The sequence below is a fragment of the Equus przewalskii genome, chromosome 6 (genome assembly GCF_037783145.1).
Source record: "Equus przewalskii isolate Varuska chromosome 6, EquPr2, whole genome shotgun sequence".
Classification (NCBI taxonomy): Eukaryota; Metazoa; Chordata; class Mammalia; order Perissodactyla; family Equidae; genus Equus; species Equus przewalskii.
The window spans coordinates 42425269-42435391 of record NC_091836.1 but is presented as its reverse complement, the minus strand read 5'-3'; the positions used below and the strand labels follow the sequence as shown (position 1 = coordinate 42435391).

The window sequence follows — 10123 nt, the reverse complement described above, 5'->3', positions numbered from 1 at the left end:
ATTTTCTAGATTGAAGCCTTGATGGTAAGAGGCATTGCTATTTAAATAACATGTTTCCTTTTCTGAGAAGAAGGCATCTCATTCTGCACAAGCTTTTCCATACATCTAACTGCAGACACACAGCCCCAGGAAAGCTGGTGGGTCTCGGATTCGTCCCATGCTTGCTGATTGCCAGAGACCTTTCTCTTTAAAAAGGTGCTTCTTTCATTGCAGCCTTTGCACAAACAGGACTTTGGAGAGAGTTCATACTTTGAGGGGAAAGTAAGTAGCTCTTCACTGTGCTCGACTAGCAACTGCAGACGATGCAGAAGCCGGGGTGCCAGGCACAGGGTCTCCCGCTTTGGAGGCTGTATCCAAATGCTTCTCTTTCTTATGTCATTTCTTCATTCATTCATTCAGTAAATCCATATTGAATGCCTCCCATGTGCCAGGCACTGTGCTAATTGCTAAGAATATATGTGAAAAATAACTTCCACATTGATCTCTCACAGACCTCATAATCTAGGGAGGGAGAAAGGCCATCCTACAGACTATTATACAGAGAAGAAATTGTATCATATGAAGTAAAGAGAAGGGACTTCTAATCTCCTCTGGGGGTGGAGAAGGGAGTTAGAGAAAGCTGCCTGGAAGGGGTAAGGTTTGGGTTAAGATTTAAAATAAGGAACAGAAATTAGCAAAATGCTAAGTGAGAGTGAATGCTAAGTGAAGTGAGTGGTCAGTGCAATTGAAGTTGAGAGAGCATTTTTTAAAGGTTCATAAGAGAGAATGGTGCATTGCAGGTAGTTTTATTTGATTACAGTCTGTGTGACAGATGGGAGTGGTGAGAGGTTAGGTCGGGGACAGAAAGTTAGGACCAAGTTCTGAACTTCCTAGCTTAGAATGCCATGCCAAGGTAGGAGGTTGAAAATTATCCAAAAGGAATGGAATACTATGGAATGATTTTAAGCAGTAGAAGACCTTAATTTATTTACATTTTAGAAAAATCATGGAGAATGCATCTGGAAAAGGCAAGACCATTTAGGTTTGATAAGACAGTGACTAAGCAAGTAGGAAAGAGGAGGGCAATTCCAGAGGTAAGAAGAAAGCTGAGTAATGAGACTAGAAGATGGGTTGTATGCAGGAGACTATGAGGAGAGAAAGAACGGTTTCCAGGTCACTGGTATGGAGAACTCAGGAGGAGGAAGAGTTTGGGGAATGAAGAGCATGGATTCTTCCTTGGATCTGTCGAATCTGAGGGACCTGGGCACCAGCCAAGTAGAGATGTTCAGGAAGCAGTTGGTTAGACTGATCTAGAGCTCAGCAGAGAGCTCTTCTAGAGATAGACTTGGAAAACACGAGCAGTCGAAACGATGAGAGCAGGGGAGATATTCCAGGGAGAGTGTGTTTAGTGGGGAGATCCTGGAGAGCATGGCTGTTAAATAGATGGGCAGAGGAAAAGGGGCTCGTGAAGAACACTGAAACCTAGCCACTGGAGAACAAAGGTGGGAATAAGGTCCTAGGAGTGAGGAGAGCGTAGAATTCTAGAGATAGAGCTGCCAATATTATCAAATGCTGCACAAAGGTCATGAAAGACAAATGAAAACTATTCACTGAATTTAAAAACTACAGAGACCACAAGTAATCTTCAGGAGGAGAGGATATGGAGACAACTCTTCCAGAAAGCTAGGCTGTGGAACAAAGCATAGAAATGAGCCAGTAGCCCGAAGGGCGCACGAGGGTGAGGGAACCGACTACCCCGCGTCACACAGTGCCGCCTCTGCATGGTGACAGCAAGTCTTGGGTAAAGAGTCACAGCAAAAACCAGATACCAGGAAATGGCCGAGCAGCGGGATGACCGCCTTGAGAAGGAAGTTACTACAAGTAGATCAAGAGAAAATACCACAGTTGCAAGTAGTCACTAGAAATAGTTTCCTGATTCATACACGAGGAATAATTTCTGATTGTGACCACCATTTCTTAATGGTGTCGCAACTAAGAGTGTAGTCTCCAGAATCAAATTGCCTGGATTCAGACTCCAGTTCTGTCACTTATTAGCTGTGTGAGCTTGGGAGAGTTACTTAACTTTTCTGCGTTACAGCTTCCTTGATTATAAAATGGAGACTGTGATGGAATGTCCCTTGTAGGATTGCTATAATGACAAATATGTACATTTAAAACACTTTGTATAATTTCTGACACACAATTATCATTCAATAAATATTAGTTATAATATCTTTACAATATGTTGCATCTGTACAGTGCTTTTGATCATACGTAATGTTTAAAGCTTTTGCACAATTTACTAACCTTATGGAACACAGAAAGGGTACTAATAGTGAAAATAGTGCTATATTACATCCATATGGTTCTTTCACAGTTTAAGCCAACTCGTGGGAAAACTGGGACCCAGGGATTTTGCGTGACTTACCTAAGGTGCTATGGCTTGTAGGTAGAACTTATACCTAAGTCTTCTGAGTTCGTGCTCTGTGTCTCTCCTATTACTGATTATCATAGGACTTTAGATTTAAAGGGACTTTTAGTTTGGTAGCTGAAAGAAGATGGACTTTGGAGCCAAAACCTTAAGTCTGATTGCATCCAGGCTTGGCCATCTTGCTCCCTCCTTCTTTTCTTTTTTTTTTGGTGAGGAAGATTGTCCCTGAGATAACATCTGTGCCAATCTTCCTCTGTTTTGTATGTAGGATGCCGCCACAGCATGACTTGATGAGCGGTATATATGTCAACGCCCCGGATCTGAACCTGTGAACCCCGGGCTGCCGAGGTGAAGTATGTGAACTTAACCACTATGCCGCTTTGGCTGGCCCCCTCCTTCTTTTCTCCCTCTATTCCTTCTATATCCATTCAGCATCTGTTATATGTCAGTTACTCTTGTGAGAATCAGCAATTTCTTCCCTTAAGAAGTTTATAACCTTGATGCTTTTTGTCATAAAGTCTTATTTTTGTACTATTATAACTACCAAAATGTTATTTTTGTTAGAATTTGCCCAATTAATATATTGGTTAATATGTTATTTTAGACTTTTACTTTTGAAGTCTCAACATTTGTTTTTTATGTATCTTAAACATTTTGCATTTTCTTGTACAGTACCTGACATGTAGCAAGCACTTCTTTTTCTCCTTTCACTGAACTTTCTCTCCCCCCGCCTCCTTTTTCTCTCCTTCCTCCTTTCTTTTTTCTTGGTCTCATTTCCTTAGGGCAAAGATCCTCAAACTTAGTATTCCTTAGAATTTCTTGAGGAACTGGTTAAAAAGTAGAGTCCTAGGCTTTACCTTAGAGATCTTGAGTAATCAGGTCTAGAGCGGGAGGAACAAGGACTGTTGTTTATAAACATCTCCACTGATTCTCTTGCTGGTGGACCTTCCCTTGAAAACAGGTTTCCCTGGGTACTGAGGTTAAATCCATTTATAGGATTGCAGGTGCTACATGAAGACATTTTCATTCGCGCTAAAGGGCTATGGAACCACAACATTGGTGGTGTTTAGCCCTTCCAGTCCCCAGTGAGCATGTGATTTGGATTGACTCCACAGGTTAGATTCCCTAGTCTTGTTATTGAACACAAGACAGTAAGTAGCCAAGAAAGGAATATCAAAGGAGAGGGTGGCTTCCATCGGGAGAGCTAGAAAGCCATTTGACTCTGAATGAGGAAAGTGGGGTGCACTCTTTTCCAGGCTTTTTCAAGTAAACAGCTTAAATAACTTGGATTAAAGACTACTTTAATGTATCCTGTCAATCTATTTATTTTTGCTTTCAATAAACATTTATCAAGACAGACTTTATAGTATATGACATGAATATGACCATAGGTAAGACCTATATCTATTGCCAAGGAAGTCATAGTTTGCTGGAAGTGTGGTGGGCATGAGACAAGCAATGCGAAGTGAAAGAGACAGAAGTAAAGAAGTATATACAAAAATTACGAAGGTGGGCAGTTTATAGTTGTCTTTAAAATTCTCTGAGGGGCTTCAGAGGGAAGTTGGAATTGAAGCTGATTCCTAATGACTAAGGAGAAGACTACCAAAAATGGAGAGATATATTGCAGGAAATAAAATAGCTTGTTAAACAGTCATATTAGTATAAAATAACATGATTATAGCTCATCATGGGGTTTAGCAAATAATTTTAGGAACTCAAAACTAATATTCCTTGAATCACCTGTCTGATCTCTGTCCTTCAAGTTCATGTGGTATTTGTGGCAAATTACCTAGCTCTCCAACCAGCATCAGTTGCTCATATTCAGGCAGTGTGGCTTCTCCTTGCTGAGTGGTCTGTGGGTGGTTCATTCTGCTGCATTTCTCTTCCCTCTCCAGCTCCTCACTAACTGTCGGCGGTCTTCCTCAATGTTTCATTCAATCAGTGTTTCTCCAGCGTTCTATTGTATTTGACTGCTATGGAAAACTCTCCCTTTCCCTTAGTCTCCCTTTGTCCTCTTCCAACTCTTCCAGAACAGCTAAGTCATCTCAGGCACTGACTTATTTTCTCAGAGAGTAAAGTTGTTAACTTCTTTCAAGGGTGTCAGTCTCTGAGGAAGATAAAGGGTGTTGCTGAGGGCAAGGACCTAATGGGGAATCTTGACGGACAGGATGAAATTTCATGGTGATGATAATGATATGATTGAAAATCAAGATTTGAGGAACCCTTGAAAAAGCAGCAGGATGGGCTGCGGACACTTGCATATGCTGAGCAGCAGGCTTGCAAATAGTTCTGTAGTTGCTTATCTGGAAGCTCTCTGAGTTTCAAGAAAGTTGGGGCTCAGAATTTTGGTTGAATCTCCTGCCAACTCAGCAAATGATAGGTTCTGTCAGACAGTGTGGGACTTCATGAGAATTGTGATCTCTGTCCATTGCCTCCTTGCTTTACTTACTTTTTGTTTCAATTTCCTTCCATTTTCATAGGTCATAATATGTTTATTTTTACCTTCCCATTGGATACAGAAGACCAAAGAACACCAGCCTATATTTGGGGACCATAATAGGTCAGACAGAAAAAGACGGTGGAGTCTGGCAAGAGCCTCCTTTCTGAGGCAGCTACCAAACGCGGCTGAGCTGTCTGATTCCCCTTCTGAAAAGGATAAGGCAGACTTCAGGCAGCAGCCTGGTTTCCCAAGGATGGCTGGGTGCGACCGAGGAGAGAACAGAAGATGCCACTGAGCTCATGCTCCTGCCTTCAGGCAGGACTTCAATTAAATCACTCCAGGGAGATCTGAGTTCTTTTTTTATTCAAATACAAGAAAAAGATCAGTTTCTGTAATATGTGGTGAAAAAAGATTTTATTGCTTAATAACTTTTGCATTAAGAAAATTATTACCAAAATTAACAAATATTTGCTGAAGCTTAGTTGTCATTTATTGCGTACTTATTATATGCCAGAAACTCTTCTCGATGCTTTACATACAGGATCCTGTTAAAGCCACACAAGATCGTATTAAGTGCTACTAGATTAGTGCACAGATGAGAAACTGAGGTTGGCAGAGATGACTTATTGAAGTTAACGTGGACAGTAAATGGCAAAGCTCTGATTTCTCTGACTCTAAATTGCATGCTTCTGATTGCTACTCTTCATTGCATACAGCACAAGACACAAGGATATGTTTAAAAGTATAAAATACAGTCTCTATTTTCAATGCATACATCCTGTTATGGATTCTAAATTCTTCACACTTTATTTAAACCTACTGACTCTTTTTAAATCTTAGAAAAGAAAAAAATAAAAAAAATCTTTGTATAATTTTAATGTTTAATAAAGACAGTTACTAAGTCACTTCTTAAGACTTTTTTTTTTGGTGAGGAAGACTGGCCCTGAGCTAACATCTGTTGCCAATCTTCCCCTTTTTTGTTTTTTCTCCTAAAAGCCCTAGTACCTAGTTGTCTATGCTAGTCGTAAGTGCTTCTAGTTCTTCTATGTGGGATGCCATGATGAGTGGTGTGTAGGTCTGTGCCCAGGATCTGAACTGGTAAAGCCCAAGCCGCCAAAGGGGAGAGCACGAACTCAAGTACTATGCCACTAGGGCGGCCCCAAGGCTTTTTTTATGATTAAGAATCGTTCTATAATCCATCTTTCAGTGACTTGTCAGTTCTTGTTGTTGTTCTCTGTGTTTCTAAGCTCCTACCAATGTCTCTTATGTGATATAATTCTAAGTGACTTTTGTACAGAGAATTAGTATCATGTCTCATGGGAGAAAGGACTCCACCGTCCTTAGAGATCAATCCTGGTGTCATATTGGCCTTGTCTCTCTCCCCTCCCACCCAAACCCTCAAACCTGAATCTAAGAGCTAATAGCTGGTCTCTAAAATATTGTTAATGAGAACTTAGAATTGCAAGTTCATGGGCATTTCGTCAGCTTTGGCCTTTAACATCCATCCTCTTTCCTTACAGAACTGCAATTTCTTTCTTCCCCATTGCAAACAGTCCATTAGAGCTGTCACACAAGTGCTCTGCCTCCCTCTAACCAAGCTGATGAACATGACATACAGGTTCATCCTTTATCCCTTCTCTTGAATTTGAATCTTAAGCTGTGTGAGAAAGAGATAAAAAATGCTGGGTTCATTCATTTGACCAGCCTGTTTCTGCCACATGACTATTCCTACTCTCTTGCTTTTTAGACAGATAGAGCTGCCTTGGTTTTTGTACATTTTCTACCTGAGTACCCAACATCCTACCCTAAATTCCCCTTTGCTTAAAATTGGTGAGATGTGGGTTCCCTTCCTTGCAACCAAATAAGCTTAATTGATTCTCCTTTTGGATACCATGTCTGTTCATTAATTTACTCAGTAAATTTTTATTAAGGGTCTACTGTGTTCCAGGCACTGTGATCAGGACTGACACTACAACTGGAACCATCAGATGACATCCCTACTCTCTAAAGACTCACAGTCTGGTATGGGATAGAGGAGAAAAACAGGCAGGTGAAATTCATTATAGCAGGAATCCAGTTGCACTTTATGGAAGGTGCAAGACTTTCAGGAAGTTTAATCAGAGAAAGCTTCCTGGAAGAAGTGAAGTGTATGCTCAAAGCAGAAGGATAAGTAAAAGTTTGCTAGGTAAAGAGGTGGAGAAAGAGTGTTCTCAGCTGAGGGAATGGAGAGGATCTCTGGATGCCTTGAGCGAAGAGAGAAAAGGTCCCACTGGGGAACCAGAAGCACTTTAGCCTACGGAGAGCATAGAACACAGCGATGGTGGGGATGAATTAGGTTGAAGATAAAAGGAAAAAGACAGATTATGAAAGATCTTGTAGGTCCTGTCAAAGAATTTCTACTTAATTAGAGTCAATGGGGAAGCACTGAGAAATTTTGAACAAGGAAGTGACACTTTTAGCTTTGTGTTTTAGAATGACATTTCTGACTATAGTATAGAGAATGTCTCGGAGAGGGGCAGATCGGCTGCAAGACGCCTGCTGCAGAAATCTGGGCCAGACGTGACAAAGGCCAAAGTCAGAGTTGGACCACGCAGGGTGGAGAAAAGATGACTATAGAGGCAGTAAGCTCTAGAACACAGAGGACAGAGTGGTTATTTGGATGGGGAAGTCGAGGCCGAGTGGGTGAAGAGCAGAGGATGAGGAGGAATATGTGCTGTGAACAACCAGGAGGAACGTAGGGCCCTGCTCTGAGACTGGGAGCTCAGGGAAACGATTAGATTTGGGTCAAAGAATGAGTTTACTCCCTAATTGTGGGCAAAATTGGCCTGTGCCCTCTGTGAGCTCATCATCTGAAAGTATTGGAGAGCATCAACAAGACAAACATAGCATGTGTGTGTTAGTGAGTCTACAGGTGATGAAAGTTAATATTTTTGTTCTGCCTGAAAACCTTGGATGGAAAGAATGCAGAGAATGAATGAAATGCTTGAGAAGAAAGCTGAGGACCTGCTTTGTCTGACAATCCTACACAAAATGTGAAAGAATGAGGGTCCTGGATGAAGCTCTGCTGTCTGGAGTCTGTGTCCTTTGGGGAAAATTGTTCTGGGCCCTGGCAGTGCTGGTTATGCATTCCATTAGCAGCAAGAGCCCATGGTGTGTATGCCTCAGGGCTGTTTGTCTACCTGAGAGCTGAGTGCGTGGGAGTGTTTACACTGGGGCTATTTCAGCCCAGGTTGGCAGATAATTAATGAGTTTGTTTTTGAGCTGGGGAGTTGGAGCTGACACAATGCTGGCAGGTGCCTTTGTCTCAATCCCTTCCATCCATCTTTATTGGATTTGCCCGATTCTCCTTCACTCTCTTTTCTTTCTTTACTTTACATTGAAGGCAGCTGGAAACAGACCTGCAGAAGGATCCTCCTAGGACAGTTATGGCTAGGGGACGTCCTCTGTGTGTATGTGCCTTTTCTAATGATTATTGTCCACCTGCAACTCATCCTCTTCCTTCATCATTTATGTCTTGAGTAGAACAAGGAGAACTGCATTCTAAAAAAATGGTTGCCGGACATTTCCCAGGAGGATTTCTTCAGTGATGAACTTAATTGGTCTCTCTCTCTCATGTCTTGATTTTCTTCATGTGTGTGACAAAAGAAAATAGATCTTAACCATTGTGTCATATGAGACACACATGAAAAGTGGTTTTATAGCTATTTTCTTGTTTCTTCCTCTTTCTGGAAAACTTCAGCTTAACCTCTAGACCCACCCCTAATGCTGTCTTCTTGTAACATCTTCTCAAGCCCCCTCCTACTCTGCTACTCGTTTTCTACTCTAGCAATGGTAAATGGCACGGCTCAGTTGCTCAAGCCAGAAACTGGGAGTAAACTTTGACTCTTTCCTATTCTTCAGCCCCTACATTTAATCAATTATCTGATTCTGTCAACCATATCCACTTAACATCCCTTAATATTTTTGCGTCTCTACTCCCACAAAAGTATTTCAGATCACTGCCATTTTTGGTCAAATTTTTAATTGTGGAATTAGAAACTTAAATATTCAGGAGATTGTTATGGAGTTCATATACATTATTATTTTTCATCTGAATTATTCCAGCAACCCCCTGATGGAACGCCTCACCTGAAGTTTTGCCCTATTTGCACTTCCTTAATCCATGTTTAAAGGGACTAAACAGAAACCTAAGCGTTTTATTCCCTTGTTTAAAAAATTTTAGTGGGTTTTGGCTGTTCTCAAAATTGGGCAAATCTACTTAGCATCTAGTAAATAAAGTTTGGCTTAAAGACAGCTCCCTTTCCCTTGAAAATATCTTACTCTCCTTTCCTTTGAGAGTTTGTGCTCCATCATAAATATGTCAGGTTTTCCCACGTGTATCCTTCTTCCTAGGATGTCTTTTTGTCTGTCCTCATTCCTCCCGCTCCTTCCCTTGGCTAAATTCTACTCACCGTTCAACTTATAGCCATGCCCACTGGAAATCTTTTCCTGCCTCCTCTTAGCCTAGGTTATCTGTCCTTCCCAGATGATCCCAAAGTGCCCTGTACTTATTCACGTCACCATTTACTACAATGCATTGTAATTACCTCTTTTCATATTGTTTTTGCACGAGATAGTAAGCTCTTTCAGGTCAGGGATGGTATCTCGCTCACCATTATTTTATTCTCAAAGCCTGTTTTGGTGTATTAGGTGCTTAGTTATTGGAAGGCCACAGACAACAATATTTATTATTTCCCCTGGATTCTCTGCTGGGCACCTTTTTTATATATTTATGAAAGCACGAACAGCATTGCTTTGCAATTGTCTGTTATGTGTCTGTGTCCCCCACTACGTGCTATGTTCCATATTGGCTGGGACCATATTTTATCCATCTCTGTAAATCACATGGGACCTAATACATTTCTGGACCATAGTAGGTGCCTGCTACATGCTGATTCTTGCTAGGCATTGGAGGTATTGTGATGATCAAATCCTTTATCTCCCAATCTTTACAGAGTTTATTTCCCTGTCATTAATTAGCTGTACAGTCTGAAGAAACAGCAACCTTATCTATAAAGTGAAGATTCTCTAGTTGATTCTTAAAGCTAAAGCCTCTTCCAGTACCAGCATTCTAGAATTCTGATTCTCAGCCTAGTTTGCTTCCTGCTCATTCTGAGATAGTTATGGAATGGAAGATGTTGGCATGTCTTATTATTTCTTGATGCTTACCCTGTGTTGCAGCTCCTGTTCAATCCACATAGCTGAGACTGGTTTGTGGGTGTGAGGTAAAAGGT

The 10123-nt window shown here is 41.2% G+C and overlaps 1 long non-coding RNA gene across 2 annotated transcripts in view; it reads left to right on the top strand.

Annotated features, from left to right (window-relative positions):
• LOC139083900 (uncharacterized) overlaps window positions 1-5664 on the top strand; it is a 100754-nt gene extending 95090 nt beyond the window's left edge. Inside the window, exons 13-14 of one of the 2 annotated variants that reach the window (XR_011540978.1) lie at window positions 2679-2763; window positions 4891-5664. This is a non-coding gene — a long non-coding RNA (uncharacterized lncRNA). The remainder of the gene's footprint in view (window positions 1-2678; window positions 2764-4890) is intronic. The other variant, XR_011540982.1, reaches the window with a different exon arrangement.
• Window positions 5665-10123: the final 4459 nt, after the last annotated feature.